This window comes from Lissotriton helveticus, chromosome 1_1 (genome assembly GCF_964261635.1).
Source record: "Lissotriton helveticus chromosome 1_1, aLisHel1.1, whole genome shotgun sequence".
NCBI classification, from domain to species: Eukaryota; Metazoa; Chordata; class Amphibia; order Caudata; family Salamandridae; genus Lissotriton; species Lissotriton helveticus.
In genome coordinates this window covers 1,928,367,245-1,928,389,266 of record NC_136057.1, presented here as the reverse complement: position 1 = coordinate 1,928,389,266, position 22,022 = coordinate 1,928,367,245, and the positions used below count along the sequence as shown (strand labels likewise).

At 44.5% G+C, this 22,022-nt stretch overlaps 1 long non-coding RNA gene across 2 annotated transcripts in view; it reads right to left on the bottom strand.

Annotated features, from left to right (window-relative positions):
- Window positions 1–2,912: 2,912 nt before the first annotated feature.
- The window catches only part of LOC144775891 (uncharacterized), a 59,800-nt gene continuing 40,690 nt past the window's right edge, over window positions 2,913–22,022 (bottom strand). Inside the window, exons 4-5 of one of the 2 annotated variants that reach the window (XR_013600569.1) lie at window positions 11,730–11,816; window positions 2,913–3,590 (exon numbers count right to left, since the gene is read on the bottom strand). This is a non-coding gene — a long non-coding RNA (uncharacterized LOC144775891). The remainder of the gene's footprint in view (window positions 3,591–11,729; window positions 11,817–22,022) is intronic. The other variant, XR_013600570.1, reaches the window with a different exon arrangement.

The window sequence follows — 22,022 nt, the reverse complement described above, 5'->3', positions numbered from 1 at the left end:
TCCTCAAAGCAGCAGATTGGTCTAATGCCTCCACTTTTGTTAATTTTTATCTTAAACCTGTCGAACATGTGAGTAACGTTGCTTTACAGAGCTTTAAACGTGCATAATGTAGCCTCCGGTCTTGTAATGAAATGTCGATTCTCCAATTATCATGCTGAGAGAATCTTGATTTCATTAAAGACAACGGAGGCTGACATTATCCCCGCCACCACTCCCTGGTGGTTGATTTGTTTATTCTGTGTTTTTTAACATTTGCAGGATGTCACATCTTTAATCCTTGCCTGCTTTTTATGTCTCTATTTTTTGTGCGTTTTTTACCATAAATTTCTTTCTTCCTTTTCAGAATCTTCATAATTATAAAAGAATCTATGGAGCATGTTTTTTTGGAAGAAGTTGTTTTATTCGTTTGCAGCTCTAAGAGGAAGATGGCTGGTCGTCATGGTGCTTTGTTGTTGCTATGGAATGTTTCTTTATGATGTTTGTTACACTTTAAAGGGCTGCATGTCCTGGGAGCAATAAAAGGTTATTGCATAATGTCAGCCTCCGTTGTCTTTAATGAAATCAAGATTCTCTCAGCATGATAATTGGAGAATCGACATTCACAAGACTCTAAATTGCCCCCCAGGAAGACCTATTGTCTCCTCATGTGGCTCGCTATATGAAAATGTTTCTAACTACGTTGATAAATTTCTAGCTCTCATTGCCCAAAGTCTACCTTCTTATATCAAAGATACTGGGGATTTTTTAAGAATTTTGATGAATGTGAACTGGAACTCAGAATATCTGTTAGCTACCATAGATGTGGTCTCACTCTACACATCAATTCGTCATGAGGTCGGGATGCAAGCATGTGAATACTATCTCAAACAGCGTAGTATCACATATCTGGATCACTCAAAAATGCTGATCAAGATGATTGATTTGTGTTTAAGGAACAACATATTTCTCTTCAATAAACAATTATTCAAGCAAATATGTGGTACTGCCATGGGCATTTCTCTATCTCCTAACTACGCAAATATCACTATGGGGTGGTGGGAGAAAACCATAGCATGGAATCAAGACAAACAGGATTTGGATCGAATAATATTATGGGTGCGTTATATTGACGACTTGTTTATTATTTGGCATGGCACAGACACTCAGTTTCAGAGCTACTTCAACAAATTGAATGAGAACGAACTGGGTCTACAATTCACATGTAACACAAGCACAAAAGAAATAGACTTTCTCGACACTAAAATATATGTGTCTGATGATAAACTTGAATCTACTCTATTTCGTAAGAAAACAGCATCAAGCAGTGTGTTACATGGAACTAGTTTTCATCCCAAATCCCTCCTACATAGCATACCATATGGAGAATTTACACGCTTGAAGAGAAATTGTTCTGTACCAGAGGATGCAGAAAAAGTAATACAAGAGAGCAAGTGCAGGTTCAGAACAAGAGGATATGAAGAACGTGTTCTGACAAAATGTAAAAGAAAAATTGATTTGAAAACAAGGACTCAAACACTAATTGAACAGCCCAAAAAAACAGAAACTAGTGCACCTCCCAGATTCATAATGACCTTCAGTAAAGAAAGTGGAAATATTGCCCGTATAATGAAGAAATACTGGCATCTCCTGTTGGGGGATCCTGACATTGGAGCAACTCTCGGCGAAGTACAATCAATAACATACAAAAAGAACACATCTCTCAAAGACTTACTGGTCAAAAGTTACTTTCAAGAAAAACCAAAATCAAACTGGTTGCAAAATCAACGAAAAGGGTTTCAACCATGTAATTCCTGCAAAGCTTGCAAGATTGGCAAAAGCATGAAAGCAATTGAAGAACCAGATGGATAACAAATGAGAATCGACCAACAGATCACGTGTTCTTCAAAGAATGTGGTGTACATCGTGGAATGTAAGTGTGGAATGAAGTACGTGGGATGTACAACTTGTATGCTAAGAAAACGGATTTTGGAACATATCCGGGCGGTAAAAAAATCCAATATGCAATACGCAACCGCCAAGCACATGAGTTTGTGCCAAAATGGTGATTGGAGACAAATGCAATTCTACGGGGTGAGAATGCTGGACAAAATGGAAAGAGGTGGAGACCTAGTCCGTAAAATACATCAAATTGAGTCGCGGATGATAATCAAACTCAGAACAAAACATCCAAAAGGGATGAACTTTGGAGAGGATTTGCACATTCATCTGGAATAAAATGTTCTTGAAATAACTAGGGTACTATACCCTGTAACTCGAGACAATAATTGAAACACTGGAGAACTGCAGCCAAAGATAAGGGTACTGTACCCAGTAATGGCATCGCTATAAACTGACAAGCCACAGTGAACTATCAGTCACAAAAGTGCAGTAATTGAAAAGCACACAATGTCTTTCTTTGCTAAATTATCTTTTATTTTTAAAAAAATGTAACTACAATTCCCATAATGCTTCATAATTGGCTAGTATGGGATAGTACAAAAAGCAACATTGTGGAGGGACTAACCGACCGTGAGCAAGGCCAGTTGTGGCTGAAACGCGTTGGTGGGGTGAAGTCTGAATAAAGAAGGCTTGATAAGTATCCTGGTTGTGCCGCCTCCTTTGTATACAAAAAAATTTTGGGGTCAGGATCCAACCCCTGGGCGGAGCACACACTGCAGAGCGCTCTCGTTTGGCTTTAGGATCACTTTGTGTAACGATATATATATATATATATATATATATATATATATATATTATCACGAGATCCAAGAACTCCCCAACCTCCAAACGGCGATGGAGAGAAACACGAACTCCAATTAACGTGATTCAGTTGTTTTTATTTTCTGCTTCTGTACTCCCACAACCTGCCATTACGCGTTTCGGGACAGCCAAGCTGGCCTTGATCACATGTAATTCAAACTACGTGAGATTGACATTTAAATGCACACCCCAGTCTGTGGCACATGGTTCAATGATAGACATAAAAGAAACATTATACAAGTATATACCAACATCCTTTTTAAAAAAAAACTATTGTACCTGGCATACATTTTTCTCCGCTTTTACAACATTTTTTTTTTTATATATGTTTCAAAGTATAAACAGTACAAAATACTGTGAATCTGCCAGAGTCATTTTGCCCTTTTAACCCAAGCTGTCATCACGCTAAAGGGACATTTAGATAATGTGCAAAATTGAGCAAAACTGTGCAACACACGCAAGTATAGGGCAAAACGCAGTAATGGAAAGGATCCTGATACTCCTTTCCGATATATTCCAGTACAAAATACATTTGGTATAGTGCAAATTACGCAAGTACAAAAATTGCAGATGTGCAAAATACGCAGTCCTCAATTTGAATCCGGAAACTATGTCCCCAGCAGATTCCTGGTCTTGAGCCAAGGGAAGGATGCAGTATAAATGCCATACATGTTTCAACAAACCTGTGATAAAAATTGTGAATTAAAGTGCAAGTAAGTATTTAAAAAAACGTATAATTTCAGGGAGGTCTGGTAGGCTTTTCAATTAAAATCTGTTGTCCCAGTCTGTTCTTTCCTATCCGGAGATACAGTCAACAAAATTTCCGAAAATTCCTGGAGTGGACATCTCATCTACAATGGATAAAGAGTATGGCAACAAGTTTTGGTTGTTTGTTTGTCACATAATTTAAGATACAAACTAGCAATTTTATTGTTTGGATTCAACAACACCAAGACGCACCCTGAAATAAAACATATCTGATAAAAGAAAAAGCAATAGTGCACATTGTCTCCCTATATGTGCTTATAGGAAATAAGTCCTGACCGATATCTCTGACTTCAGGTAAAATGTTAACATACTGTGTTTTTGAGCCTAGAAGGGAAGTACATGGACCAGCAATAGTTCATACAAAATTATGAAGGTCTTCAGTATTATTAAGATCATTCGGAGCCTTACTGTCAAATTTCAAAATGTATTTGGATTCCTGCTGTCTTAGGAGTCTTTCTCTATTTCCCCCTCTCCGTAGTGGGGAAATGGCATCTATCACAAAATACTTTAAGCAATTGAGATTGTTTCCATGTGTATTTTTTTAATGCCTTGCCACCGGATAGCTGGAATCATTGTTGACAATGGCTCGGAGATGCTGTAAAATACATGCATGTGCCTGCAGTTTAGTACTTCCTATATATGAAAGGCCACATGTGCATGACAAGACATATATATTCATTGCCTCCTCTGCTCACAGCCTCGTGCAGACTCGTCCTCCTCGGCGGCCATATTGAAGGCAGGTCATACAACCACAGACCTTGAAACTATCACAGCTGCCAATTTTGAAACCAGGCAGAGTTTTTGCAACTTGATTACCCACAGATCCTGACGCCGTTAAGGAATTCTACACCCTTGCACCTCTGGCTGAATGCCCCAGAGCACCTGCAGACCCTCAGAGAGAGTCAAAAAGTCATATTTACATGTCAGCATGTCGGTGCCCCAGGACACCTCGCACAATGCACAACCAAGTTCATCACACAATTCACAGCCAAGTCCAGCAATGCTAAGCTTATCCTTCCTACGCCCCCTAGAACCTCTGGCCCTCACATCTGGCAGTGGCCAAGATGGCAAAGCTCACTAGAATACTTCGAAGACTTCATGATGGGGTTGCGAGTTACTGACCCCAAACAGCAACTCGTCGCCCTGAGCAACTTGATAGGCAAAGACGCCGGACAAGTCATCAAAGAACTGCCGCCTCCCACTGCCACCTCATATCTAGACTCGAGAGAGAGGCACTGACCAGGAAATTCCTTCACAAACAAAACCTGGATAACGAATGATAAACCTTCAACTTGGCGTCACAAGATAAAGATGAGCCAATGAGTGACTTCCTCACACGTCTCAAACAGACTCACGGCGCCTGTCAGATTACAAAAAGGCCCAAAGCCTTCAAGGCAAACTTGCGGCACGAACAAGACAAGCAGCAACAGGAAACAACAACTACACTGTTACCGCTGCGGACAAGAATACCCTCCCACGGGCCCATGTCCTGCCATGAGACAACATTGCCACCGCTGTGGAAAAAAAATCACTTGGAACTGGTGTGCCAAGCACCCGCAGAGAATCTGTGCCAACAAGATGCACCACTGGACCTTGCCACCATGCAAGAGTAGTACGTGAGAGCCGAGACAGGTGGACCAGCTCATCAAGATCCAGTATACGGTGGCACCACACACACCGGTCCTCTAATGCTCATCTGTGGGGGAATCATCAGCTCTCACACCCATATCTCAAGATAGCGACGAATACGTATGCATGGTAGCGGACCCCAACAGGCTAAAGAAATACCCAAGATTGCATATCCAAATGGGAAATCACCCAGCATCGCTCAACTACATATGCACAACAGAATATGAGAAAATGAATCCAAAACCCAAATTACAGAAGGCTGCTGTACGTGTCTTCACATGGATGTCTTCACATGGATGTCCTCTACCATGTCTGCGACAGTTTTGCACATCACTAACATACAAAGACAGAACAGTTCATGCACAGATTCATGTTATAGAAGGACCCGAAGCAGCCGACTGTCTCCTCAGCCTGCCCACAGCTGAATGCCTAAAATTAGTAGCGATCCTATACAAAGTAGACGATCCCCTAGACATCATCAGCAAATTCCCGAAGTTATTCACTGGACTTGGCAAACTAGCCCACTTTAAAGTCCGACTTCACATACACGAACAGGTAACACCTGTAGCTCAGCATCACCGGAAGGTACCTTTCCCCCTCCAACAAGCAGTGGATGAGGAGCTACAAGACCTATCGAGGGCTGACATTATCAAAAGGTTGACTGAACCCACACCTTGAGTATCCCCAGAAGTAGTAGTACCCAAACGGGGATCTGAAAACAAAGTGTGCCTGTGCGTGGACATGAGGGCCCGAAATACTGCCATAAAACGCGAAAGACCCACGTGATCCCACATCAGTGACATGATCACTCGCCTAAATGGGGAAAAAGTCTTTTCAAAATTGGATCTAAACAAAGGATATCACCAGATTGAGTTCCATGAGAAATCTGTTATATTATCACTTTTTTGACGCACCAAGGGCTCTTCAGGTACAAACGCCTTAATTTTGGAATTTCCTCAGCTGCAGAAATATTCCAAGAGGCAGTGAGGCGAGTTATCCCTCATATTCCCAACTCATTCAACTACAGCGACGATATCCTGGTATTTGGTGACACCCTCAAGAAACACAACAATGCTTTAGATCGAGTGTGTCAATCTCTTCTAAATGCCAACCTTACACTCAATCGGGACAAGTGTGAATCCCACAAATCGGCACTAACATTCTATGCCCACACCTTTTCCAGCGATGGAATGCGACCTGATCCAAAAAAGTGATAGCACTGGCTGACACGTCCTGCCCCCGAGATGTCAGTGACATATGATCTTTCCTGAAAACAACAAGTGATGGACTGAATGTGGATCAATGTCACACACTCCCCCAGTCAAAAGATCTGGGCCCAAATCCATCGTTTTTTTGCACTCCACACCACCCTGGGTCAGATAATGGCTTTATGCAAATCAGCTCTGACCCTGTTGCCCCATGGGAACAGTCCAGTCCGAACTACAACAGCCATATCTTTCCCAGACCGGAATCAAGCATCCGAGGACCGGACCGGTTTCGAGGTAACACCTCTCTTCAGCCCGGCTAGCTTGACTCCAAGTGGTGTGGAGTGCCTGGGACCCACGTCTGGGCATCCCCAGCGCACTTAGGGCGGCAATTGCAAAAAACAACAAGTGATGGACTGAATGTGGATCAATGTCACACACTCCCCCAGTCAAAAGATCTGGGCCCAAATCCATCGTTTTTTTGCACTCCACACCACCCTGGGTCAGATAATGGCTTTATGCAAATCAGCTCTGACCCTGTTGCCCCATGGGAACAGTCCAGTCCGAACTACAACAGCCATATCTTTCCCAGACCGGAATCAAGCATCCGAGGACCGGACCGGTTTCGAGGTAACACCTCTCTTCAGCCCGGCTAGCTTGACTCCAAGTGGTGTGGAGTGCCTGGGACCCACGTCTGGGCATCCCCAGCGCACTTAGGGCGGCAATTGCAAAAAACAACAAGTGATGGACTGAATGTGGATCAATGTCACACACTCCCCCAGTCAAAAGATCTGGGCCCAAATCCATCGTTTTTTTGCACTCCACACCACCCTGGGTCAGATAATGGCTTTATGCAAATCAGCTCTGACCCTGTTGCCCCATGGGAACAGTCCAGTCCGAACTACAACAGCCATATCTTTCCCAGACCGGAATCAAGCATCCGAGGACCGGACCGGTTTCGAGGTAACACCTCTCTTCAGCCCGGCTAGCTTGACTCCAAGTGGTGTGGAGTGCCTGGGACCCACGTCTGGGCATCCCCAGCGCACTTAGGGCGGCAATTGCAAAAAACAACAAGTGATGGACTGAATGTGGATCAATGTCACACACTCCCCCAGTCAAAAGATCTGGGCCCAAATCCATCGTTTTTTTGCACTCCACACCACCCTGGGTCAGATAATGGCTTTATGCAAATCAGCTCTGACCCTGTTGCCCCATGGGAACAGTCCAGTCCGAACTACAACAGCCATATCTTTCCCAGACCGGAATCAAGCATCCGAGGACTGGGCATGGCCAGCTATTGCACCCGATATATCAAAGACTAAGCCATCATTAGCTGCCCCCTGTGAGAACTCACAAAACAAGGACAACGGTTCAGATGGTGAGAAAAATGTGAACAAGCGTTTAACAAAATTAAGACTGCAGTAAGTTCTGCCATCAACCTGGCGTACTTTGACCCTCACAAGAAAACAGAAATCACAGTTGACGTGAGCCCAGTAGGACTCAGAGCCATCTTGGCTCAGAACGAAGACGAAGGGGATCAGCAAAACATCGTGGCATACGCTGGCCGCAGTCTTACGGACACCGAGAAAGCATACTCCCAGACGGAAAAGGAGAGTCTGGCGGTTGTGTGGGCATGCGTGCATTTTCACATCTTTGTCTATGGGAAGCACTGCACTCTGATCACCGACCACCAAGCCGTGATAACCATATTCAGAACCCCCCGAGCAAAGATGCCACCAAGGATTGAGGGCTGGGGCATTCGCCTCCAAGAATACACCCTACACGATCATCCACAAGCCAAGAAAAGCTGAAAACCCAGCGGACTGCATATCGAGACATCTCAAGGCCTCAACACGGACGAGGCACTCGCTGGCAAAAGAAGATATCCACCATGTCATTGATCAAGCAAGACCACCAGCCATCCCATTGGAAGCGATCACAGAAGCCACTGCAAAAGACGCCACGCTTCCAAACATCATGCACCTCATTCACACAAACTCATGGAGACACCTGGAGGAAATGCCACCTAACGAAAACGTCAACGCACAGGAACTAGTGTCCTTCCGGCATGTCAAAGATGACCTTACAATCAGCGACAATGGACTACTACTAAGAGACAGACCCATTGTCATCCCACAGTAGTTATGTCAAGGAGTGGTGAACTTGGCACATGAGGTACACAGAGGTGTAGTGTCAATGTAGAAAGCGCTACGAGAGCGTGCCTGGTTCCGATCCCTTGATCACATGGTAGAAACCATGCTTGGAGACTGCCCTCAATGCCAACTGGTAGGGTGTGAAGAACCGTGCCCCCGCTCCAGATGTCTGACCTTCCAGACAGCGTATGGCAACAGGTGGCCATTGACTTCTTCGGGCTGTTGAAGTCCAGGAAATACATCATCGTCATCATGGATGAGTACTCCAGATTCCCCATCGTGCAGCAAGTATCGTTAACAAGAGCCACCGCCATTATACCGATTCTGGACAAAGCATTTGCTGCATGGGAAATCCCCATGGTAGTCAAAACAGAAAATGGCCCTCCATTCAATGGACACGACTTCACAGAATTTTCCTGACACCTCAATTTCAAGCACTGGAAGATCACTCATGTGGCCTCAAGCCAATGGGATGGTAGAAAGGTTTATGGCTACAATAAAGAAAACCATACAACAAGCATACCTGGACCGGCGAGACACCCAAATTGCACTCAATGAGGTATTGAAAGCATATTGCACCATGCCGCACAGCACCACCAATAAATGCCCAGCCACTGTGATGCTGGGAAGGACACAGCGCACCACAATACAATACCTGTCACAGACACCGTTGTGCGTTCCAGCTACCAACCCCATGATCCCATGACGTTGACTGAATTTGATAAAGCCAAGAAAACAAAGAGGAAAGAATATGCGGATGAATGCCACAACACTAGAACATCCGACATCCGAGAAGGGGACTGGGTGCTGGCCAAACAAGAACAGAAGGCAAAGATGGACAGTCGATACCGTGACCAGTCCCTACGAGTGATGAGTCGGAAAGGAGCCATGGTCACGGAAGCCTCTGAGAACAAGAGAATCACACGAAATGTTTTTCACTTTGAGAAGTTCAATCCAGCAGCCTATACCCATGCAGCAGAGTCAGAACAGGATACAGAAAACTCAAGTCTAGAAATCGAGACCCATGAAAGACTCAAGATGGTACCAAGCTCAAGAGGGTCAAGAGAACTGTCCCTTCCGCGCAGGCCGCAGAGAATCATTCGGAGAACCACCTGACTCATCGAAGAGCTATAACTGAGTGAACATTGGACTTTAAGAAGGGGGGAGATGTGATATTGTAATACCTGGCCTGGCGCATGGCGCTAGGACCAGGTAGGACGATATTCTTGAGGGAGGAAGTAGAAGGGCGGAGGGTAGAGGAAGAGCGTGCAGTCAGGAGAGGAGAACAATAAAGAAAGGTTGTGTATTTACTCCTGCCTGGTCTCCTACTTACTGCGACTCGACAGGTTGGCACAGACCAACTCCCACTGTGAGCTGCCAAAGAAAAGAGTGGTGAACATATCTGTGGTTGTAAATTGCAAATACTAATGGGGTTGTGTAACGCCCATCACAGAAGGCAAAAATATTGTTGGATGATAAAATCCAAAGCACCAGACTTCCACCGGGGATACAATTACCAAAAGCAGTATTTGCATTGCACTAATAAAGAAGAAAGTCCATCTAAAACTGGTATTTGTACAAGAAAATATTATCATAATCATCATCTTTAAGCTGGTATTAAACAGTTGGCAAACCATAGCTAGCTGACACGTTTGACAAGTACAACACACATACCATTAGGACATCACAAAAAGTTAGATCTACTAAAGTAACATGAACTGCCTTTGCATGAACTTCTTGGACCAAATTAAGCCAGTCAAAAAAAATGTGTAAGAAGGACATTTCTTGCTATTTCCACACATAATTTCAGTAAATTTTATGCGGTTTGCCCATGGGCACTCCTCAATGTGTGCAAATTGATACTGGATGTAATATCTCAAAAATAAATGTCACGATAGACCTGCGGTCTCATCTCTGGGATGGGCAAGGATTAGCTTTGTGCTAAAACAGTCACTGACATCAATGTTACTTGGGTCTTTACCAATATGGTGCTGCACAATTTTTTTACCGTCCGTTGCAGATTTTCTCACACCCCAAAACTGACCGACTTTTAGTAAATCTCCACGTCAATGTACTAAGTTTTCCTTTTGAGCAAATTAAACCACTATCCATAGCATCCGATGTACACCAGCCATCAAATATCATGTTCTCACCTCACTAGGAAGTTACCTAACAAATTCTAAAAGTGACCAGCACCAAGTAAAATGCCCCGTGAGAGGCAAATGCACTCCCTACGGGGGTATGAAAAGCACCTTCATTGAGGACCTGCATGAGATTTCTGGAGGGACTCCTAAATCTGGAGAAATCTGAGCACTTTCCATTATCGCCCAACTCCAAATCTGGCCCAATACCTTCTATCCTTAAATCAAAGAGTCTTTGTTTTCCTTTCTGTGCCTTTGCATGATTCAATTTAACTTTGATATTTTTTAATCAAAATCCCAGTATCGCTGCTATTATTTTTTCCATTTCTCCTGCCATGCTTATGCCCTGCCCTTGAGCCCGGTGAGATAAATAGACAAAGGAGCTGCTATTAGCAGAAAGAACTAGCAGGGCCTCCAGAACTGCCATACTGAGTGTTATGAATGGAGGGGGTCACTATAGTGACTCCTGAACGCCATGCACTGTGATTTCTTATTGGTGAACTGCCACGACATGATGCGGCTCCCCAAGCATTATCTACCCTGAAGGTTGTATGCCCCTTTTCAATAAGTCACCACAGGGGCTGAAAAATGAGTCATGTCTCATTACTTCGAAAAGAGCCAAACTACTGTAATAAACACGTATTTGTCTTACCCGCAAAATTATATTGCAAATGTATTACATTTAAAGAACCGTAAAAATGGAGAGTGCTGTTAACACTGCAATAATTTTATTTTGAATTGTGTTTACTTCACATATATTACTCCACTGCAGTTCTTTCCACTTACTGAGTAAATAATAAGTTAGAAAACGTTGTTGCATTATTAAGTGTATTTTGAGATGAACCAGAAGTTGCATGTGGTAAACAAGACGCGCCACATCTGTCCCCCATCTTCTATCCATCCATTCATTCATCCATCCATCCATCTATCTATCCATCTAATCCACAAACATTTATCCATCCACATCCTATTGGCTATACACAGTTCGTCTGTTCGCTAATCCTCACTCTTATGTGCTCACGCCCTGTTAGCATTTCCACCTGGGTGACCTATTTACAGTTTGCGACAGGCTTTGGGCACATGATGTCACTCACGAAAGCTGGGAGATGCTCCGATGAACAGTCGAACACAAACCTTATGACCAAGCAGTCAATATGGGCCCATAGTGCACAGCTCATCACCTAATTGAAACAAAAACAAAAAAACATGTAAGAGGCGGCCATTTTGAAACAATAAAGCATAGTATGGTATAAATCCCGGATGAAGACTTTCAAGTGTTCCCCAAAACATATTGAGGCACAACTACCTCTTTTGTTTAGTTTAGTGTTAGGTTGGGGTTTGCAGCATGTGCATTTAATGAAATTTTGTGGAAACTTATATCCGTTATGAGTCTTGCCAGCAGTGGTCGAAGTGGGGAAAAAAAGTAGGGGAACTGTGGGTGGAGAATCAGAGGGCGGGAATACCCTAAGGATTGGTCAGTGGGTGGAGTCCGAGGTGTGTGCAGGATGCGCAAAATATCCCAATTTTTAGTATACGTTTGGCATTTCACTGCCCAGTTGCAGTGTATTATGTTATTTAATTCAACAAATGAATACACATGATTATTTAAGGTTTAATATGAGTTATTGACATCAAAATACATTCTCAAAGTGGGATATGCTTCCAATCACAGAATGTCCTGAGGATGCTTAAAAGTGGAACCACAAGCCGAGCCATGGAGTTTCTGTCATCAGCATTTCTCCCTTTTTCCACAAGAGCAGTTCAAATATGAATGGAAAAATATTCTAGTTTGCAAATGTCTTTTATATAATTATGGCTCTGCCATATTGGCCACATAATGCATCATCTGCTGCATAATCTGACAATTTTAACTAATACTTTGTTTGTAGCTCATATGGATCAAAACTTACAAAAATATTTGACTTGTGTTACTGCGAAGTGGAGGGACCTTTGCAAAGGTTGACTGATCACCTTACTCACTGCTGCATTTGTATGGGAAGCCGTTCACGTCAAAATTACAGATCCCCATATAGGACACCTTCTGAAATGCATATCGTGATGCAAAATGATTATGACACACACCAGAAGGAATATAATATCTGTAAAGGTAAATATGATACCTGGCAGAGTGAATCTGACTTGAACCAAAACAAATATGAAGCCTGGCAGAGTGAATATACTACTTAGTGATTAATATGAATAACACAGACTCTGAATTGAATAAGAGATATATTGAAATATACATCAATGATACTCCAATGAATATGGCCCTCACTATAAACAATATAGCAATCAGTGAAAGAAATGCGATATGCATAAAAAAGAATGGGACATTCCTTAAAATTACTGACATATGCCAAGAGGAATATGACATACATTAAAATGAATATGACAGATTGAAATGAATATACGTTACTGAAATGAATATAGTATATTCTGAACAGAGTATAATGCATATTGAAATTGCAAAAGCATGCACTGAAATGAAAATAACACATGTTGCAATGAATATAAATTGAGTTGAAAATAATATTACCTACATTGCAATGAATAGGAGATGATTTCAAATGGATATGGATTGTGTTGAAATAAATATATGCCCCATTGAACTGAATTTGACATGCCTTAAAACGAGTATGAACAAAGCTGAAATTCCCATGACATTTGTCAAAATTAATACAGCATTTATTGAAATTAATATGATACATATTCAAATTAATATGATATATGTTAAAATGGATGAGTTGCATCTTAAAATGAATATGCCAAGTGTTAATATGAATATGACATCTATTTAAATAAATATAACATTGATTGAAAAATATCTAACACATGTTAAAATAAATATGAAATGAGTTGAAATGAATATGAGGTCCATTGAAATGAATTTGACATGTTTTAAAAGGAATACGAGTAACATCAAAATGAACATGACATTTATGGAAATAAATACAACTTGTTTTGAAAGTAATTTGATATACATTGACATTATTATGATATGTGTTGAAATGGATATTAGTCATGTTAAAATTAATATAAGATTTGTTATTTTGAATGAGACACCCATTGAAAGGAATATGATATATGCTAAGATGAATAGGACATGCATTGAAATGACTATGAGCCCCATTGAAATTGATTCCAAATGGCTGAAAATAAAATGAAACGTGTCAAAATGAATATGTTATGCTTTGAAATTAATATGATATACATCAAAATGAATATTTCATGTTTTGAAATTAATATGACATATGTTGAAATGGATGTGACCCATATTAAAATTGATATGACAGTCGTTAAACTGAATCTGACTTCCATTGAAATGAATATGACATTTATTGAAAGGAATATGACACATATTAAGATGAATATGAACCACTTTGAAATTAATATCACATCTGTTGAAATTAATATAGCCACATCAAAATGTATATGACATTTATTAAAATGAATATGCCATATTTTTAATGAATATGATATGATTTGAGATAAATGTAGCATGCTTTGAAATTAACAGGCACATATCAAAATGAACCAAGCTATGTTTAAATGAAAATAACCCATGTTCAAATGAATATGGCTTGCAATGAACTAATGTTGATTTGCTTTAAAATTAATATTACATATTGAAATGAATATTACATATTCTGAAAGGATATGAAAAGGACTACATTGAATTAACTAAAATTAATATAACACACATTTAACAAAATATAAAACAGGAACCAACCTTTACCATGTATCCATTTGCAACGCAGTTAAATATTTATACATTTGTCACACCGTACTTATCACATAGGTAAGTATTTTTGTAAATAACATTTTGTTCATGTGCGTCTCTGGTCCAGGCAACACACTCCCCAGCAGCTCTGTTTGCAGCGCCTCCATGCCTCAGTGCCAGATCCTTCCCGCCTCCTCGGTTCGCGCTGTCAGTCAGCCGCTCCCGCGCTTCACCCAGCACCACCTGGTCCTCTCCTGACTTGTTAGGAGACTTGTGTTTTCGAGTTCCATTTCCGTTTAGCACTTCTTGGTCCTGACTCATTTTTACTTATTTAGCTGACTCAGTCATCTTGCTCCTGACCTGAGAATTTTGCTTCACTCCAGGCAGCCTTTCCCAGTGCTGCTGCCCCACGGCCCCTCCCACCAACACCCCTGTCCCCACCTCCAGTCCTGCCCCTCCCCTACTTAATGGCGGCCGCTGCGGGGAAGCGTGTATAACTCCTAGAACTCCGGTCCAGGCAACACACTACCCAGCAGCTCCACTTGCAGCGCCTCCATGCCTCAGCGCCAGAGCCTTCCTGTCTCCTGGGTTCGCACCAGCAGTCCGCCACTCCCACACTTCACCAAACCTCCTGACCTGAGGATTTTGCTTCACTTCAGGCAGCCTTTCCTGCCGCTGCTTCCCTGCGGCCCCTCCCACTGAACAGCCCCGCTCCCGCCCCCACCTCCAGTCCCGCCCACTCCCCTACTTAATGGCGGCTGCTGCGCGGTCGCGCCACTGGCGCGATGAAGGCGTGCCTAAGGTAAGCCCATCTGCGTCCATCTGTGCCTGGACTGCGCCCAGCACCATACCCCATGGCCCCCACGAGCGCCACGACACCCGACTCCGCTACAACTCCAAATTCCTCCACAAACTCAGCCCCGGCTGATCGTCCCCCTGCTTTCAGGCCACCCTGAAGCTCACCCACTGACCCTTCTCCTGCCATAGCTGCAGCTTCACCAGCTGCTGAACACCCACTGGTCCCACCCCACCCGCCAAGGCAGGAAGCAACCATCTCAGATGCATACTACTCAACATCCGCTCTGTCCACAAGCACACCATCGAACTCTGTGACCTACTCAACTCAGCCTCCCCGGACGTCGCCTTCCTGATGGAAACCTAGATGAGCCCCTCCTCAGTGCCCGACATTGCCATAGCCATCCCGGACGGCTACAAGATCACCCAAAGGGACTGCACCGACAGACCAGGGGGAGGAATCGCCATCGTTCACAGGAATACCCTCAGTATTTCGACCAGCATCGAAGACATCTCTAGCGCCGCAGAACACCTGCACTTCCAGATCCACACTGATCCCAACACCACCCTCAGAGAAACCCTCGTTTACAGATCACCCCGACTACAGTTCTGCGACTCCATCACTGACATCGTCAGCGCTCATGCCCTTGCTTCCACAGACTACATCCTCCTCGGAGACCTGAACTTCCACTTCGAGAACGCCAACGACAGCAACTCCATCACGCTGCTCGAAAACCTTGCCAACCTCAGACTCAAGCAGCTTGTCACAACTCCCAGCCACTCCGCCGGACTCCCGCTCTACCCCATCTTTTCCGCCAGCAACCACGACACCTTCAGCCACACCACCGATTCCCACTGGACCGACCACCGCTGCGTCCACTTCACCTTCAAGAAACCCACGACGCACCACCACCTGCAACGGACCCCCTACCGCAGCTGGAACAATGTCACAGAAGAACAGCTCATCACCATTCTCACCCGAGACCCACCAACCGACACCACCAACATTGACACAGCCGCCTGCAACCTCAGACAATTCGATCGAAGACTGCGCCAACACTCTCACCCCAATCAGAAAACCCTCCAACAGACGCACCGACAGAAAGGCCAGCTGGTTCACCACCGACCTCCAGGAATCCAAGCGGACTTGCCAAAGGCTCAAGAAAAAGTGCTGCCATGAACAGACACCGGACAACCAGGCTGCCCTCAAGAACACCAGCCGTAAGCACCACCAACTCATTCAAGCCACCAAAAAGACCTCCCTAAAGGAATGCATCAACAACAACGCACACAACAGCAAAGAGCTCTTCAACATCGTGAAGGAACTCTCCAACCCCAGCTCTAACAACATCCCACCATCGCAAGACCTATGCGACTCCCTAGCCACCTTCTTTCACCTCAAGATCGCAGACATCCACGACAGCTTCAACACCCAGACCCGCCAGACAGCCACCGACAATGCAGACTCGCCACCCCCTAACCTCACCAACCTCCTGGTCTCCTGGACCCACGTCAACGACAACGACACCATCACAACCATGAACATCATCCACTCCGGATCACCTTCCGACCCCTGCCCTCACCACATCTTCAACAAGTCAAACCACATCATTGTACCCCAACTCCGGAAGATCATCAACAGCTCCTTCCCGGAAATCTGGAAGCATGCCGAGATCAACGCCCTACTCAAGGGACGCACAGCAGACCCAAAGGACCTCAAGAACTTCCAGCCCATCTCCCTGCTCCCGTTCCGGGTGAAAGTCATAGAGAAGATCGTCAACAGGCAACTGACCTGCTTCCTCAAAGAGAACAACATCCTGGACCCATCCCAATCCGGATTTTGCAGCAACCACAGCACCAAAACTGCCCTCATCACTGCCACTGATGACATCAGGACCCTGCTACACAACGGCGAAACTGCGGCACTCATCCTCCTGGACCACTCAGCCGCCTTCGACACCGTCTGCCACCACACCCTACGTACATGCCTCCACGACGCAGGGATCCGCGACAAAGCCCTGGAATGAATCACCTCCTTCCTTACTGACAGAACCCAGAGGGTCCGCCTCCCCCATTCGGATCCGAAGCCACCAAGATCATCTGGGGCATGCCCAAGGATCATCCCTCAGCCCAAACCTGTTCAACGTCTATATGACACCGCTCGCCAACCTCGTCCGATCGCACAACCTCAACATCGTCTCCTACGCCGAATACACCCAGATGATCCTCTCACTCACCAAAGACCCTACACTGCCAAAACCAACCTCCATGCAAGAATGAAGGCCATCGCTGATTGAATGAGGAACAGCCGCCTAAAGCTAAACTCAGACAAGATGGAGGTCCTCATCCTCTGCTCCACCCCCTCCACCTGGGATGACTCTTGGTGGCTGACCGCTCTAGGAGCCGCTCCAACACCCACAAACCACGCACGCAACCTGGGGGTCACCCCCGACTCATCGCTCTCAATGACCCAGCAAGTCAACGACGTCTCCTCCTCCAGCTTCAACACCCTCCGAATGCTTCGCAAGATCTACAGATGGATCCCCACTGGAACCAGAAGGACGGTCACCCAGACCCTCTTCAGCAGCAGATTAGACTATGTCAATGCCCTCAATGCAGGAGCCACGGCCAAACTCCAGAAAAGACTACAATGCATACACAACGCCTCCGCACGCCTCATCCACGATGTCCCCCGCCACAGCCCACTTGAGAAACCTGCACTGGCTCCCAGTCAACAAGAGGATCACTTTTAAGCTGCTCACCCACGCTCCCAAAGCACTCCACAAAGCCGGCCCAACATACCTCAACAAACGACTCACCTTCTACACCCCAAACTGCCAGTTTCGCTCCACCGACCTCGCCCTTGCCACTGTCCCACACATCCACAGGACGACCACCGGTGGCAGATCCTTCTTCTACCTCGCTACCAAGACATGGAACACCCTCCCCACCCAACTGCGCCAGACCGAGGATCTGTTGACCTTCAGGAGACGTCTCCAGACCTGGCTGTTCGAGCAGTAGCTGCACCCCCTCTCAGCGCCTTGAGACCCTCACAGGTGATTAGTGCACTTTACAAATGATTGATTGATTGATTGCGCATAGAGATAAAGGGAGGTAAGGATGATTTTAGGGTATAGAGGTGGTTAGAGGTAAAGGGAGGTAAGAATAATTGTTGATTTTAGGGGTGGGTAAGGGTAAAAAGAAGTTATGGTGGTTTTAGGGTTTAGAAGGGGGTAGAAGTAAAGGGAAGTAAGGAATAAAAAAGGGGTTCTCACGTGCAAAATAAAAAGAAAAAACACACACATAAATCCATATACATGGGTGTGCACACATATGTATATATCTTTATCATTTCTGGATTAGAGTACCGTCTAAATTATGCAAAAGAGGAAGCAGGGAACTCTGGGTAGTTCCCAAGTTTACAAGGAGTGCAGCTAAAAACAAAGCTACAGCACAAGAAGGTTCACTCTTGCTACTCACGGCTTCTGCGCGTCCGCTCAAACATGCCCTAAAGTAGAGTGGCTGTATCAGCTGACCATGCAAGCCGGATGTGGGAGGATCAGGGGCGGAGTCACGTCCCTCCAATCAATTGGTAAATAATTACCGTGGTGGACCGGGGATCATGCCGGAGGTGAGTGCCTTAACGCAGCGGTGAGGTGATTAGGCCAACAGCCCCTGCAGCAGTAAAATATGCATGGAGCAGCAGCGCAGAGATGCATCTCAGCGAGGTTAGCAGGGAGCTGAGAGCACACCAGTACACATTAAAAGTAAGTCACTGTCAGCGCGGTCAAAACAATCTAAAACACAACCAATACATGTTTTGTTAAAAATAGTTTAAACGAGGCTAAAAACAAAGCTACAGCACAAGAGGGTTCACCCTTGAATTGAATGGTGACAAGTGGAAAACGGGGTTAAGGATAGAGGTTTGATGAATGAGGGGTGATCACTGAGTCATGAGGACAAAAGAAATTGGAGATATTGATGAGTGATGAGGAATGAGGAATAAGAACAGAGGCAGGCATGTGGAGTGAGGTATTAGATTGCCCTAAAATAGACAGGATGGTGAGCATTTTAGGATATCATCATTTGTCAATTGTACTTATCACGCAAAGCGAAAAGAAAAGGTGAAATCCAAGAGATATAGAATGAGTGATTAGGGGTAAAAGGAGAGGAAGAATGAAAGGAGCATGAGAGTAGAAAGATGAGGTTCCAGAGCTACTGGAGCCTTGGATTGTTGTTAAGGACACACTGAACCCACAAAAGGACCTTCTTGGAAGAAGATTTAGAAGTTTGAGATCATTTGGAGCATTTTAGTCAAAAACCTTTATAACTTGACTGACCTGTCGTCGAGAGCCAAGCCGGCGACGTCAAACCGTGACTCGCCCATGTCATCGTAGTATGCCCTATCACCTCGGATAGTTCTCCTGCCCTTCCCTAATGGAGAGCATAATCAGGGAGAACCATTCCTGACAGGGGCTAGTCACTCCACCCTATCCATGGCATCAAAATGATTGAAGGTGGGAACTGTAAAACCAATAGGCCTCATCACATGCTCAATGGGAGTCTTACAGGGCCAATGCGAAGACATTACCATTTTGTTGCAAAATTATCACATTCCCAAACACAAGATGGTTTATAAAAATACCACAGCTGGAATACCCCAATCATAGACTCTCTTCTGAGTCAGGGAAGTAGGCCAAATAACCTCTGCACTACCTCGCGGGATCTGAAAATTATAATTATGTAATCACTACAATGATCCTAGGATCCCGACCCCAACCGTACCACTCTCCATGTGAGCAAAATCTCATTAGCCATGTAATAGAGGAACTTCCTCTGTTGGGCCAGCAAATTTAAACATGTATTAGTCAACTCGTCCTGACCCTCCTTCTGATTCATTGATTCACATTCAACTCAGGAACTCTTACCAAATGTACATACAGGCAAGATGCTGTGGTGAAATCGGTCACTGGTTGCCTCTGTATGGATACTGGGGTATTTAGCATAGGTGGCTGTATCCCCACAGCTCCAGTGGTTTCTTTTTATGCAGACCTATATAGCGCGAACTCGACCTGAAGGTATTGGAGCGCTTTACGTGAGCACCAGTTACATACACAAGGACACATTTATGTTTTTGGTAGGCACAATGAGATTAAGTGATTTGTCCAGAACCACAGGATGTGGAGTCGACCCGAGGCTCGAACCTTGGTTTCCCTGCTCCAAGGACAGCAGTCTAGCCGTGAGACCACACCCTCTCCCCTAAAGGACAACCAGGCCTTATTAACTCCTAACGCTTTTTATGTGTGCAAAGTACCCGCAACCTCAGTCCATTTACCATGGCTAATTACAGCATCTCTTGGTAAAGTGACTGTGGTGCTGGTGCTAGAGACCTTAACCAGTTTGAGTTGGCAGTTGGAGGTCATTACCTGGGCACCATTCTCTGCTACTGGTATTGAACATACAACTTGCTTTTGTTGGGATAAAACGCAATTGAGACCCCTTTCGCTGGCCTCCAACCCCACTGTCAATGAGGAAAGTTCTTTATGCAGATATTCTTTAATTTTTCCAATACAGGACTCCATGAGGTCCACAGTCCAAGGAAGTGTAAGCATGATTCCCTCTAGGTTGGATTATAAGGGTCAATAATGCTTGAGTCAACATATGGGTTAGCAGGGGCTAGAGGGGACTAAGATGTGTGCTGCTGTTTAGGTCGTTTGGTGACTCAAGAAGGTCGTGATGTAACTTTCAGGCATGCGCCTGTTGGTTTAGGGGCCAAATTTGCCTCCTTATCACTTGCTTGGTTGTTACCCAACCCCAAATGGTCCACTGCACTATTTGTACCAGTTGGGCTGTATGATAAAGAGCCATCCAAGCTTGAATCATTTGGGACTCCCAGAGACAATGTACACTCAGTCAGGGCTATTTCTGTGGAAATTATCCCCCTATCCCTCTGCAACATTTTGTCGATGCTGGTAGTCTTAGAGGGAGAAAGTGCTTTAGACTCAACCTCCTGGGGTTTGCGTTTGCCCATTGGAATTTGGCGATATCAAAACCTCAAGATCACCAGAGGTAGTATCCACAGAATAGCAACCAGGATACAACTATACCCAAACACATTAACAGACCCACAATATTCAGCTCTCCAGTACAATAATAGAGAGCACTCACCTCAGGTTCACGATGTCAGAGGGTGGTCACAGCCTCCTCTGGGCTCTGTCGGGCATAGGACATGCCCGTCCGCTGCCCATGCTGCGGGAGTTTGGGGATTGCTTTAAGTGCTAGATAGGCTCCTCCCCTTGTCGCAGATACGCTCCTCCTGGAGCGATGGCAGCTAGGATGTGGAGTCCCCAAAAAGTAAAATGGGGACGGGATGGAGGCATTATGGGAATGTGTATACACACTGATTCCAGGACAAAAGCTCCAAATGTAATAGTATCTGAAGTGCCATCCCGGCCCCATTTCCGGTTTGATGAATGCCACTATGCTTTGGAGGTGCGGTCCTGATGTGTGAAAAAAATGTTCTGAGAAAAGAGGGATAGTGCTGGACTGTTAATCTATTAAAATATATGCTGTCCCATGTGTTAAGGTGCTGTCATTTACTGTAGGCAAGTGTACTGTTTTGTATAGAGTTGATATAACATAAAAGCGAATTTAAAAATAAATAAAAAAATTAACATTACAGAATGGTTTAAATATAAGAACTCTTGAAATGGATATAAATAACAGTGAGGCAAATAACAGTGTTCTTGAAATGAATATGGGAATCACTGAAATCGGATATGAATCACATTGTGATGCATGGAATACTGAATGAACTGGATAAGGATGTGAATGAATTGGATATGGTGAATTGTGTGTATAACACATACTG